Source organism: Gorilla gorilla, chromosome 11 (genome assembly GCF_029281585.2).
Source record: "Gorilla gorilla gorilla isolate KB3781 chromosome 11, NHGRI_mGorGor1-v2.1_pri, whole genome shotgun sequence".
NCBI lineage: Eukaryota > Metazoa > Chordata > Mammalia > Primates > Hominidae > Gorilla > Gorilla gorilla.
The window spans coordinates 20719505-20732196 of NC_073235.2; the positions used below are offsets into that span (position 1 = coordinate 20719505).

Consider the following 12692-nt stretch of genomic DNA (forward strand, 5'->3'; position numbering starts at 1 on the left):
ACTCCTTGATTAAATGTTCAGCCCCTGGCCTGGGCGGCAGGCTCCCAACACACAAGACTTACTGAGTCCCCCAAATAGACTTCAAAACACAGTCTTGAGACTCTGCCTGCCGGTTGCCCATTAAGCTCATCCCAGCCTGGCATCTTCCTTTGTTGGTCCACTCTCCCTATGGCTACCAGGGAGAAAGTCTTTTCAGAGATGAATAAGGGCGTCCAGACAACAGAGATGTAGTAGTAGGAGGTGGAACCAAAACAGAACCAGGGGTCTGAATCCTGCCTCTGCCACTTTCTGAGCTATGTCACATCAGACAGGTGACTTAACCTCCTGTGTCTCAGTTTCCAAATGCAAAAACGGAAAATGTATTATGACGATCAGATGAGTTAATACAGTCAAAATGCTTCTTAGAACAGCATCTGGGATGTAGCAAGCACTCAAAAACATATTAGCTATTATGATCACACAGAGACGCATACCTCCTAAAATCTTCCTGGGCTCCCACCGACAGTATGATAAAGCCTCACTTCTCACCAAAGGCAAATCAGGCCTCTCATCATCTGCCTCCTCCCTTCCCAGCCCCATCTCCCGAAGCGCCTCTCAGGGCACCTCTGCCCTTGCACAAGGCAGGGCCTGTTCCTAGCAACTCTCGGAGTAGCAGGGGAAGTTTCCAACACCAAGATCTCAGATACCTCAAGCTGGCAGGAGTGCGAGGTCCAACAAGAAGAGATTTTATGAATCAGCCAGCCATGGGGGTGGGGCATGGCCAGGTTTCCTGATTCCCAGACCAGGGTGCCAACAACACCTACTGTTCATGTGAGAAAAGGAGAAAGAGGAGGAGGGGCCACTGGCGTCTTTTGCCCACCTGGGGCTCCTCGCTGTGGGAGAGGGGGAGGCCAGAGGACAGCAAGTTCCCTGAGAGCTTCTCAGAGAAGAGGAGGGTTTAGATCATCACACAGGATAAGGAAGAAGACCTTTCCCAAGGGGGTGGAGCAGAGCCTGCCTGGAGGTAAATTTCCTTTGGGAACTGTCTTCTTCAGTATTTCCCTTCCTCTCTGAACACCCTTTCTTTTCCTTTCAGATTATCTGACAGCCTTTTAATGAACACCTACTAAGTGCCCAGCACTTTCCTGGGAACTTAATTCTTACAACCTGTTAAGAGGTGTATACACTCATTTCACAGTGGAGGAAATGGAGACTTAGCGGAGATGTGGAATTTGAACCAGGTCCATGTGGTTTCAAAGCCTGTGCATGTTCCTTTACCCTATGGAAGCCTCCAGAAACCAAGGTCTCATCTCCCCTCTTCCCTGGAGGCCCCAAACCTGGGTAGCTGTGCCCCTAGACCTTTGAGGGAGGGTCTCGAGCCATTATCTCCCTTATCTTTTCTTGCAGTGACTTGGCTTCTCCCAGGCTGCCGTAACCAGCAAACGCCTAAAGATGGCTCTGAGACGATGGCCTTCTGTGTGTGTGTCCATGAAATCAGGTAGTACACCACACAGAACCAGACTCTCAGTGACAATTCTGATATTTCACAGACCTGCATCCGGGCTGTGCAGATCTCAGGTAGACACAACCAGTGGGTGGGGATGGCTGGTAGGATCTTGCCTAGGCAGGCCAGGGAGCTCTGTGAGGAGTGTTTGGGAGAAAATCCCCCAGGTTCATCTCCCTGCATGGACTGCCCCTGCTGGGCCCTCACACTAAGCTGGTCCTAGTCCTCAGTACTGAGGGATCACCACAGGTGTGTAGGCCACAGCTCACAGGAGCCCTCCACCTAGCGGGTCAAAGGTAGTGGAAGATCTGAGAGTCAGGCAGACCTGGTCCAAATCCCGGATCTGCCATTTCCTCACGGCATGATGCTGAAAAAGTCACTTCTTCATCTGAAAAATGGGGCTGATCCCACCCATTCTGCAGGGTCTCAGTGGGGATTGAAGGGGGCTGACCTCAATGTAGCACGATGCCTGCCCCAGGTGGGACTTCAGCAAACTCTCTTTCCTTTCCCTTCCCTCCCCTTGAAGGCCAAGACCAAGGAAACAGAACTGGGCATGCCAGAACATATCCCAGCCCTGTGGGGTGGATTTATCTCCACTTCTGATCACAGTGTGTTTGCGTATGACCTTGAGGCCAGTGACTTTTACACCTTGCCTATGCTGGGCTGGGCTGTGACTTGGCTGTGACTTGCCTGCCCTGAAGCCAAGCCTCAGCTGACATGTGTCTTTCCACCACCCCTGCTGTGCTGAGTGAGCACCAGCCACCTGTCCCATTGTTCCCGCCCCAGGCTGTGTGTGGAGAGTGGTCTGACAGGGCAGACAACACCCTACACTCCAGATGTGTTGAGGTGGGCTCTGGGGGGTCAGGAAAGAAGCAGGGAGGGGCACAGTGTGAATATCCTGTGCAGATTTCCCCCCAACTGGCCCCCCAGCTGGTTGGGTTTTCTTTTCTCAGTAACTCCTGGCGGAAGTCCAAGGAGGCCTCCTTCTCCCAAACCCTCTGTCCTTGGCTCAAAAATCCAGCAGAGGACGTGCCACGACCACGAAAGGTGACAGCAGTCAAGGGGAAAGAGGACTCCCTTACTGGAGTGCACAGAAGTTTCCTATTTATTTTGCTTACGCGGTTGACTTTTTCCAAAGGCTGCTTGGGACGGCTTACATCGAAAAGCTTAGCAATAAGGCTAGTAGTAAATCAGACAAAAAAATCATGGACTGGGGGAAAGAAAGTAGCATTTAAATATATTTAATAAGGACGATATAGTCGTGAACATGTGCCTGAGTATCCTGGCTACCACAGTAAAAGGGGAAACACGATCAGTTATGGGAAAAGAGTAAAAATACTAATCATGATTTTTTTTTCTTGGAGCTTTGTGTAATAGGCACTGATGTTGAAAAGGGTAGAGTTATTTTTCCATATTTGTAGAAATTCAGAAGATTATCAGACTATTTGCCTCACAAGGACTTTTAAGCAAGCAAAAAGTATGATACTGTCATGCACCCTGGTGAGGGGAAGTGTCATCCAGTTCTAGGTTTCTGCGAATCTACCTTGATGCAGGTGTTCAGGGAGTAGTGAGTTTCCTCAATTGTAATGTAGAACAGCGCTTCTCAAACTTAAACACGTATACAATCTCCTAGGGGGTCTTGTTAAAATGCCATTCTAATTTGGGAGCTTTGGGGTGGCCTGACACTCTGCCATTCTAAAACCCTCCCAGGCCATCACGATCACCACCTTCCGAGCAGCAAGGGGTTAAAACCCAGGCATCTCCCATGATCTAGTAGTGAGTGCCTTTCTAATCGCCCCCAGCTGAAAGGCAATGCAATGTTATCATAGACGGGCAAGAAGAATCTCTTCCTTGGCTCTGTAAATGCTTCCGGGATGTGCTGGGTCAGCCTCCCTCCATTCTGGTTGGCGATCTTGGTCTAGTCACAGCCAAGACCGTTGATCATACACAAAAGTTTAAGTACCTACTACGCGCCGGAAAGCTCCCTCAGAAAGATGGTTGGTCCTGCTCCCCCACCCGCCCTCCACCCTGGCATCTTTTATCCACTCTTCCTTCAGCAACTGCCTTTATCAATGCTCCCTTGAGCCAAAATAAACAAATAAAAAGCAACTTCCTTTGGAAGCTACTCCATACTCTTGCGCTGGCCACAGTTACGTCTCCCTGCAGATACACAGATTCTCATGACACAGAGCTCAGACAGTGCCTCCTCTATGGAGGGCTCACATTTTGAGAGAAGACTGGAAGGAGGACAACCTTATGCTCCAGTAGAATTCCAAATTCTGGGGTGCAGGGACATTTCGTGTGTGTATGTGGAGGGGGGGGGTGTCCTAATGCCCTGTAAGCCACACTTTATAAAGCTGTACAATATTGGGTCACCATCATGGGCCATGGAAAGCGGAATCTGTGAGGTTCAGTCCCAGGCTCCAGCACCCCTTTGTCAGCTGGCCTCCCCGCTCAGTGCCCTCTCCCACTACCTGCCCTGCCTCAGCTCTGACTGCTGCTGATGTGCCTCCACCCATCAGGTCATTGTGATGGCAAAGACAATGCCTCCATTTGCCCTGAATGCAGCCTTACATAGGAAAGAGCTTCCTGTGCTCCAGAACTTGGAGGAGTCCTGCAGCACCTGGTCTAGCGGGGAGAGCATCAGTGGGGAGCGGCACCTTTCCTGCAGCCACGGCCCACTGGGCAGGACAAGATCCAAGTGGCCTGGCTTCTGGCTAGGGTGTCAGAGTACATTGGGGCATACAGCTTCCCGTGGCCATCTCGTTTTCATGGAGGATTTATTTTGTGAAGTGGACCTGCTCTGTCCCATCCTATAAATGCTGGATTAATCCAAGAAGCTGAGGGTGAGCAACATCCCTCTCCTTCCTGATCAAATAAGAAATAAATCTAGATTTTCTCCTGGATGCTATTCTCTTCTTAGCCAAACAGCTAACCTTGTCTTCAAGGAAAAAGGGCAATCCCAGGGGCTCTGTAAATTGAATATTCAGCAACTCCAGGGGCAGACATCCCTAAGTGCATAAGTGGAGTACCCCTCTGAATCAGCATCACACCAGCTGGGGGGCATAAAAAGGAGAGCAGAGTAGGCAGGAGCTGTGGGGACGTTTCTGAGATGCTAAAAGAGGCAAGGAAGTGTGAGGACGGGTGTGCATTCATGCAACAGGTATTTACTGAGCACCTACTATGAGCCAGGCAGTGCTCTAACCATTAGAGATACGGAATTGAATAAAACATAAAAATCCCTGCCCAGGAGGAGCTCACATTTCTATGGGAGAAGACAGTTACTGAAAAACAGTCCAAAAAACTCTATTTTATAGTGTGTTCAGAGGTAATACAGGCTATGGGAAAAAAAAAAGCAAGCAAGCAGGTACATGGATGAGGAATGGGGGTGATCAGCGTGGGCCTCACAGAAATGATGACCTTTCAGCCAAGACTTGGAGGAGGTAGGGAGGGTACCTGGGGATGCCTAGGGTCCAGGCAAGGGGAACGGCAAGGGTCAGGATCCTGTCAGATTCATCTGAGGTGGGACTGAATGTGAGCAGAGAGAGGGAGACAGTGGATGAGGGCAGAATGAAGGCCAATCACACTGGGCCACGGCTATTGCAAGGACTTTACTTTTGCTGGGGGAGGGGGTAGAGTTTTGAGCAGAGGAGAAACGCGATCTGGCAAACATCTTGCAAGGATGGCTCTGACTGCTCTGTCCTTGGCAGAGGACACCAGAGTCTGGCCCATAGAAGGTGCTCAACAAAGCTCAGCACATTGCACTCCTCCCTGGAGTAGGAAAGGGCTCGTCTGCTTTGGGAAATTTGGCTCTCAAGCTTCTGGAAACGCCTGACCCCATGCCAGGTGAGACAAGCTCACACTCAAGGCCCACTTAGTCCAACGGTCAGTGGACAGAACAAGCACCAAAGGTCAACGGCGTGGGTGGTGGCCTCTCTGCCAAAGCGTGTGGGCCCAAGTAGGGTATTCACCTCTCTCCCTGTCTGTAAGAAATTTCAGACCCCTCTACTTTTTCCAGCAGGAGTTCATGTTCCTTTTAAGATAATCATCTATAAACCTCTGCCAGCCCAGCCTTCAAAATGTCTCCCCCTGTCTCTCTTACTCATGGAGAGCCCCGCTTCCCCGCCTCAAAAAAAAGTCTTCCTCTCTCTTACTCATGCATGGAGAGCCCCACAAAAAGACACTGGTTCCCAGGGATTCTTCCAAAGATGCTGGAAGACCTCTCAGTGTTTGCATTTCCCAAGCTCGGTTTCCTTGTGCTGCCCTTGGGCATTAAAGGAAGGCTATTCAGCCATCCCCATCAGCATGAGCAGACATCAAAAGAACAGCTACTGCAGGGGGAGCATATTAGGGGCACCAGAGGGGGCTAGGACCTGGGTCTTGTCTTCTCAAAGTTTACAACCCACTGCAGGAGCCACTCACCAGCCCTGGCACCCTAAGGGCAGGAACCTCCATTGGGCACATGTGTCTCCAGCACTGGGAGCACTGTCTGGCACCTGGGGCACTGTGAGTGTTGAATGGATAAAGGACCTGTAAGAATTGCCATAAGAGGTGTTGCCCTGGGGCAAGGTGGGACAGGAAAGTTCTTGCAAGAGAAAGGAGAGGCTCTGGCCTTGGGCCCTGGCTGAGCAGAGAGCTGGGAGGTGGGTATTCGGGTAGGAGGAAAGCTGTGGAGGGGGAAAGCAAACTGCCTGCGGGGGTGGGGGGGTTCTCGGCGGGAGTTGGGGGTGGAGGGAGGCCCTTTACAGCAGCACTCCCTCCACAGGGAGACCAGAGCTCTGCCTCTTCTTCCCCACCGTGCCCTTTGGGGTCCAGCTGTGGGGCCTTCCTTGAGGCCCAGCTCCTGCCTCTGGCCTCCGGAGGCTTATCTCCCCAGCAGAGGCTGGCTCCCCAGAAAACAGGATTCTTAGACTTCCTAAAAATAACCTGAAGCTCCTTATCAGAGGCTAATAGTATATGTCTCCCAGGAATACTCTAGAAAGAGTACCAGGGGTCAGGAACCCCCACTCAGCCTCCACGAATCTGAGCGGAAAAGCCCGGGTCTCCTCACCTGTAAAGAAAATAACTGCAGCCGGCAACTGTGACCACAGGTGAGAAAGGGCTTCGGACCAGGGCGCACACCTCTAGAGAGGTGCCCACAGACAGCCTTACGTTACTTACGCCCTGCTTCACTGCAGTGCTGTGAAGCCATCGGCATTGGAAGTGCGGAGGGCAGCGGGCAGTGCCCCAGGGAGAAGGGGGGACGGGTAGGGTTTCAGAGCCCAGAAGGCCTAGACAGGGAGGCAGCTCCGGGAGAAAGGTACCCGCCATCCCACCGGTCTTGGAACCTGAGGACTGCTGGGAAGAGTCAAAAGTCTGCCCTAAGGGTGGACAAGGGACAGAGATTGGGGGGGACCACAAAGGCCTTGGTGCAACCTTGTTGAGAGGGAAGGGATCCGGACCCAACCTGGCGCCCTGGTCTCTTCCCACCTGCAACCATGGCTGCCACTTGGCCTCGGGTATAAAATGGACAAGGATTCGAGGTGCTCCTCAGGTTAAGAGAGGGGGGCCTAGAGGTCACCCTGGCCTCGGTGCCCTCCGTGGCCGGGTTAAGAGGAGGTCCCGGAGTTCTGCTCACTTCAGCCGTGTGCCGGGCACTGCAAATGAGGAAGTGCTGGAGCCGGCTGGCGACCTCCCGCCTGGGGCCAGGGGAGGAGGGTGGTTGGACGCTGCCACCGCTGCCGGGGCTGCAGGGCTGGGCGGGGAGCGAGGACCCGGCGGCTCCTGATTGCGGCCCCGGGGGAGGTGGCCGAGCCGGATAAGCTGCGGCGGGCTGGAGGGCGGCCACCTCCCCTGCAGGTCCGGCCCTCCCGGGCGGGTGGGGCGCGGGAGAGGAGGAGCCTCGGGCCGAGCCACCGCCTTCGCCGCGGACCTTCAGCTGCCGCGGTTGCTCCGAGCGGCGGGCCGCAGAGGTGAGTGAACCCTCCCCCGGTCTCCGCGGGGCTGCGTGCTGCGCCCGGTCCCCGAGACGCCCGCCCGGTTGCACCCTGCGCCATCGCTGCGCGGACCTCGGGTGCCGCCACACGTCTGGAGGCGACTTCTGTCCCCTGGGACCGAGCCACGTGCGCCCGGCGGCAGAGAAACCGGGTTCCGGGGCCCCCACCCCGTGTGCCTTCCTTCCCTAGGCGTGGAAGCCGCTTGCGCCGCGCGGGTTAGGCAGGGCCGGCGGCGACAGTGGCGGGGAGCAGGCTCTGGAGCCCCGGGTGCAGATGTGGGCGCCCCTCCGGATGACCCCGGCTGAGTCCACAGGTCCCGTGTGCCCCACGGCTGGGGCTCTGGCCAGCGGTCCCAAAGGAGGGCTGGTAGCTGTGAGCGGGATCTTCCAGGCTCTTCCTCGCCAGACCTCCCAGTCCCTTCGCAGCGGAACAGGGCAGGGGCAGGGGCGGGTGCAGGGGCTGGGCAGGGGGGCCCGACCTTGGTCCCCAGGCGGAGGCTGGCCTCACCAGCGCCCGCCTCTGCCCGCGGAGCCCTTGCCTGGCAAAGTTCCCCCTCCTGCCCGGCAACGCTTGGGGACAGGCTGCCGGGAGAGGTGTGGTTGAAACTTTGGTCACTCTGGGTAAATGAAGGGGAGGGTGTGCCCAGATAATATGCCGTCTGGGGACCAGAAAGCCGGATCCGTGGGGAGAAGCAGGAAGGTCCCGCTGGAGCCCTGGCGGAGGGCACGGAGAGGCCTCCCAAATATCCAGGGCCACCTCAGAGATGGGCTCCAGAAGTGGGGATTCTGGAAATACCCCCAGGGAGGTATTTCTGTCCATCAAAGTGCAGCCATAATATAATTAACAGCAGATATTCCCATTTATGTGTGTCAGGCATCTTGCTAAGGGCTTCGTGCACAATATCCCAGTTAATCCTCACAACAGGAAGGCACCATTATCTCTTGTTAAAAATGGGGAAACAGCCTCAGAGAGTCCACATATTTTGCAAGGATACACAGCTAGGAAGTTGCAGAAGTAGAATTTGAACCCAGAGTTATCTGACTTGGAGCCCAGAGGAACCTACCACTGGGGCGAAGCAGGCTGTGTCCTCAAGAGGATTCTGGCAGCCCTAAGAATACAGTGCTGAGAGCCAGAAGGTCCACAAAACCAAAGGGTCTCACCTGGGTGTGTCCTCTCAGTCACCTGCAAGGCTTGTTAAAAATATAGATCCCCAAGTCCCATCCGAAGCTGACTGAATCAGCTAGGAGCACCTGGAGGACCCAGACTGTGTCTTACTCATCTCTGTCCCTGGTGGCCTGCAGAGGGGCTGGCAAGGAGCAGGTGCTTAGTCAATGTCTAATGAGTAAGTGGGCGGGGTGGGGTAGATGGTGTCACTAGTGTCCTGAAGGGGGCTTAAATGGAGCAGGTGGCCTCAGCCAGGCAATCCGGCAGCAGGTATGGAACTGACACAGTCTAATGCTGGCCTCAGAGCCAGCAGGGAGCTCAGGCTGGGCCACTTGTCCACCTGGGGGTTGAACACCCTGCCCCAGGTTTGCTGAGGTCCCCAGGACCAGGCCAGGTCAAGGTGGGATCACACATGTTCCCTCTCCAGCCTAGAGATGTCAAACAGGTAGATTCCTCTCCCATTCATATCTCCTATCCTTGGCCCACAGCCCTTCCCTTCTTGGACTTATCAGAGACCAGGGTGCTGGGCAGGGCTTCAGGTGGTTAAAAAGTGAAAGTCCTTGAGTGAAGTCCAAAGGCGCACACCTGAGAGCTGGGTGGGGAAAAGGTCGCTGGCTGAGTGTTGGGAATAGTCTGGCTTTGGAGTCAGATGGACGAGTCCAAATCTCAGCTCCTTACCCCATAACATGAAGCCCTCAGCTCTCTGAACCTCTGTTCATTTGCAAAACCTTGCCAAGGGCTTCAAACAGGATATCCTCATAAAACAAGTATACCTATTTGGGGGACTAAGTGTGTGAAGTGCTGAGTTTTAGGAGTGCAGTAAATATCGGATCCCTCCTTCTTCACCTCAGGTTTGTGAGTTAACCAGTGAGGGGCCTTCCAGGCCTAGTGCTCTTGTAGACCGAACCACTAGCTTTCCTAGAGAAGGTAACTGAGGCCTAGAGAGTGGCCTCCAGGTTCCGTGCTCTGTGGCAGAGCTGGCCTTGGCTCCAAGTCCCAGGGTTCCCAGCTCAGTCTCAGCTGATGCCTCCCAGCCTGGCGGTCTACGCTGTCTGCTACATTCCCTGTCCAGATGCAAATGAACAACTGAGAGGGCTGGGGTGAGATTCAGGCAGGCTGGGGCAGGGGAAGGAAGCAGGTCATTTGGGGAGTCGGGCTCTCTGGTCTTCCAGCTGAGGCTGGATCCACTCTTTCCTGTCCACCCACGGTGCGTAGTGGCCAGGTCTTCCTGAGCTGAGCAGGTTGAGCACTATGAAACTGCTTTCTAGCATCTAGACCAGGGAGTTGCCTCTTGATTTAAAATGAGGATGTTTACCAGTTTAAGTAGTTATTAAAACCTAAGGCCAAGTTGGTGCCTTTCCTCCCTGTAGGAGTTGGAAGGGTGTGTGCTTTTTTCCGCTCCTACCCCACCTCTGCCAAACCATCCCAATTTGAGAGGCTGTGGAGATTACAGAACTTGGAGAGGAGAGGGGCAGGGATCGGGGTTGGAGACTAGATGGTCTTCAAACATTAGGCTACAGAAGTCCCTCTTCCTCCCATCTGTCTCCTGCAGCTGGGTCCACCCACCTGTCCAACACAGCCTCCCACGGGTCCCGGGCCTCTGTGTGCTCCAACCGTCACATCCTTGGCATGCCACACACCACCACCATCCTGCCTGAAATGCCAGTCCTCATCACTGACATTCAGCCTCCCATGTGCCAGCATCCGGGCCAAACACTTTATCTACAGGAGCTCATCTGTACCTGGAGACTCTTAGGAGGTCGACGATGTTATTCTCCCAACCGTGTGACTTTCCAACTACATATGGACCCCAACCTCTTTTTTTCCACCCCTAACCTGAGACTCCTAGCCACTAACTAACTGCCACATTCTCCTGTCCAAATTCTGCCTCATCGGTTATTCATTCAACAAACACTTACTGAGCACTAACTTTGAGCCAGGCACTCTAAGACCAGCTGAGTCCCACTTCTGGCAGGATGAGTGTTGTTGTCATTAACCACCCCACAAACACCCATGCCCTCTGCGTACTTGCGAATCTGAGTGAGGAGACACGGTGGCAGTAAGGCTCAGGACCTATAGCTCGTGTGAGTGAGCAAGGATGCAAAACCAGAGACACCCCCTCCCCTCACCCACTGAGCTGGAGGGATCAACCACTGTGCCTGCCATCAGGGCTGATGGGCGACTGCTTGTGGATCAGAAACTCTTGCGTTGTCACTTCAACCCAGGGGCAGAGTGTGTTCCTCTTCAGGTGTGGCCTGGTCTCGTGAGCACTGCACTGAATGGGCCAGGCGTTCATTGCTTCAGCACTGTAAGAACACTGTCACTGGAGAATTGTTCGATACTCAACTCTTCCCGGTCAGTCTGTCTTCTGCATGCCCACAGTTACCAGGCAGCGTGGGCAACAAGTGAGCACTGATTGTTCCGCAATCAGGCTGTGACTTACTCCATCTCCGCCTGCTGCTTAATGAGAGCCAGGTGGGAGTTCAGCAAAGATCACATGTTTAAGCCTTGTTATTAAACACGTACAAAAAACACTGCCCCAAGATTATAAAGCCGACTTCAGTACATGTAAAGAGATTTGGGGTTGGTGAATGGGCCCACTAAGCTTTATTTGGTGGTGTCAGCTGTCTTGGTTCATGTGTAGACAGCAGGGCTCCCAAAGCCAGCATGCCGGGGTCTGTGAGGGAACAAGCTTCCCATTTCTTGTATTTATTTATTTATTTATTTATTTATTTATTTATTTATTTATTTTTTGGAGACAGAATCTCGCTCTGTCACCTAGGCTGGAGTGCAGTGGTGCCATCTTGGCTCACTGCAACCTCTGCCTCCCGGTTTCAAGCAACTCTCCTGCCTCAGCCCCCTGAGCAGCTGGGATTACAGGTGTGCTCCACCACACCCAGCTAATTTTTGTATTATTAGTAGAGACGGGGTTTTGCCATGTTGGCCAGGCTGGTTTTGAACTCCTGACCTCAGGTGATCCACCTGCCTCGGCCTCCCGAAGTGCTGGGATTACAGGTGTGAGTCACCACACCCGGCTGCTTCCCATTTCTACAAGCATCCGACTGGTGGGGTGGCCAGTAGGCTGTGGGGAGTGGTGCGTGATTTTCCTGGTGGGCTTGAGAGGGTAACAGTATACCCCCAGTCAGGGCAAGGGTCTCTCTGAAGGTGAACTCTGGGTGCACAGCTAGAGGATACAGTGGCTGTGAGCTGGACCCTCGAGGTGAGCTCTGGCCTGCCCATTGCCACAGTGGGCTTGCTGGCATCCAGGGGGGCTTTCTGGGTGACTGCCCAGGCCTGCACATGGGTCGGTAGCTGAATGCAGTGGAGTTTGAGGGTACCCACCACTGTCCATCATATCGCCCCAACCTGGGTGTAAGGCCAGAGCAGCTGTGGGAAGTGACACCAGGCCCTCTGGAGATGACCCTCTGGCCCTTGGAGATGTCTCTGGACTGGCCAGAAAGAAGGTGGTGTCTGGAACTGGAAGGGAAGGAAGCAAGACAGTGCTGGGCCCAGCAGCCAGAAATCAGGGTGATGGGTGGGTAGAGGGGCAGGCATCTGGGAAAGCCCTGCCCTCCTGGTGTTCCCAGATCTGAAGGCTGGAGGTTGGAAACCTTGTGTCACCTGTGCTGGTGTGAGTTCCAGTGGGGCTGCCGCTTACCCTCCCATGACCTTTAACATCTGGCGTGGCTCTGTGGAGGGTGCTGAGAGGAGGGGAAGTCCCAAGGCTGAGGGAGCTCAGGGTAGAGCCAAGGTCTCAGTGAGAACCCCAGGGGGCAGCTGTCACAGCTGACCTGGAGCCCTCCAGGAATGCGTACTCTCCAGCTCCTGTACTCTCAAAAGCAACAGAAAGGTTTGCTTTCCTCAGGTGCGGTTTCCTCACAGTGCAGCTTCTCCAAAGAGATCTGGAGACCCCCCAGCAGCTTTGACAGGAAAATAGAGTCCTATCCACCCCACACCAACACTGAACTAGAGACTCTGGGCCTGGGGCTGCCCAGAAACCCACCCGCTTAAACTGCCCGGGCGATTCTGGTGTTCACGAATATTTGAAAGCACTGCCTGACACCTGCTGG

At 54.1% G+C, this 12692-nt stretch overlaps 1 protein-coding gene across 1 annotated transcript in view; it reads left to right on the top strand.

Moving 5' to 3' along the window:
* The first annotated feature begins 7275 nt into the window (after nt 1–7275).
* STEAP3 (STEAP3 metalloreductase) overlaps nt 7276–12692 on the top strand; it is a 42036-nt gene continuing 36619 nt past the window's right edge. Inside the window, exon 1 of the mRNA XM_004031671.5 lies at nt 7276–7434. The gene's annotated coding sequence lies outside the window, so the exon portion shown is untranslated. The remainder of the gene's footprint in view (nt 7435–12692) is intronic.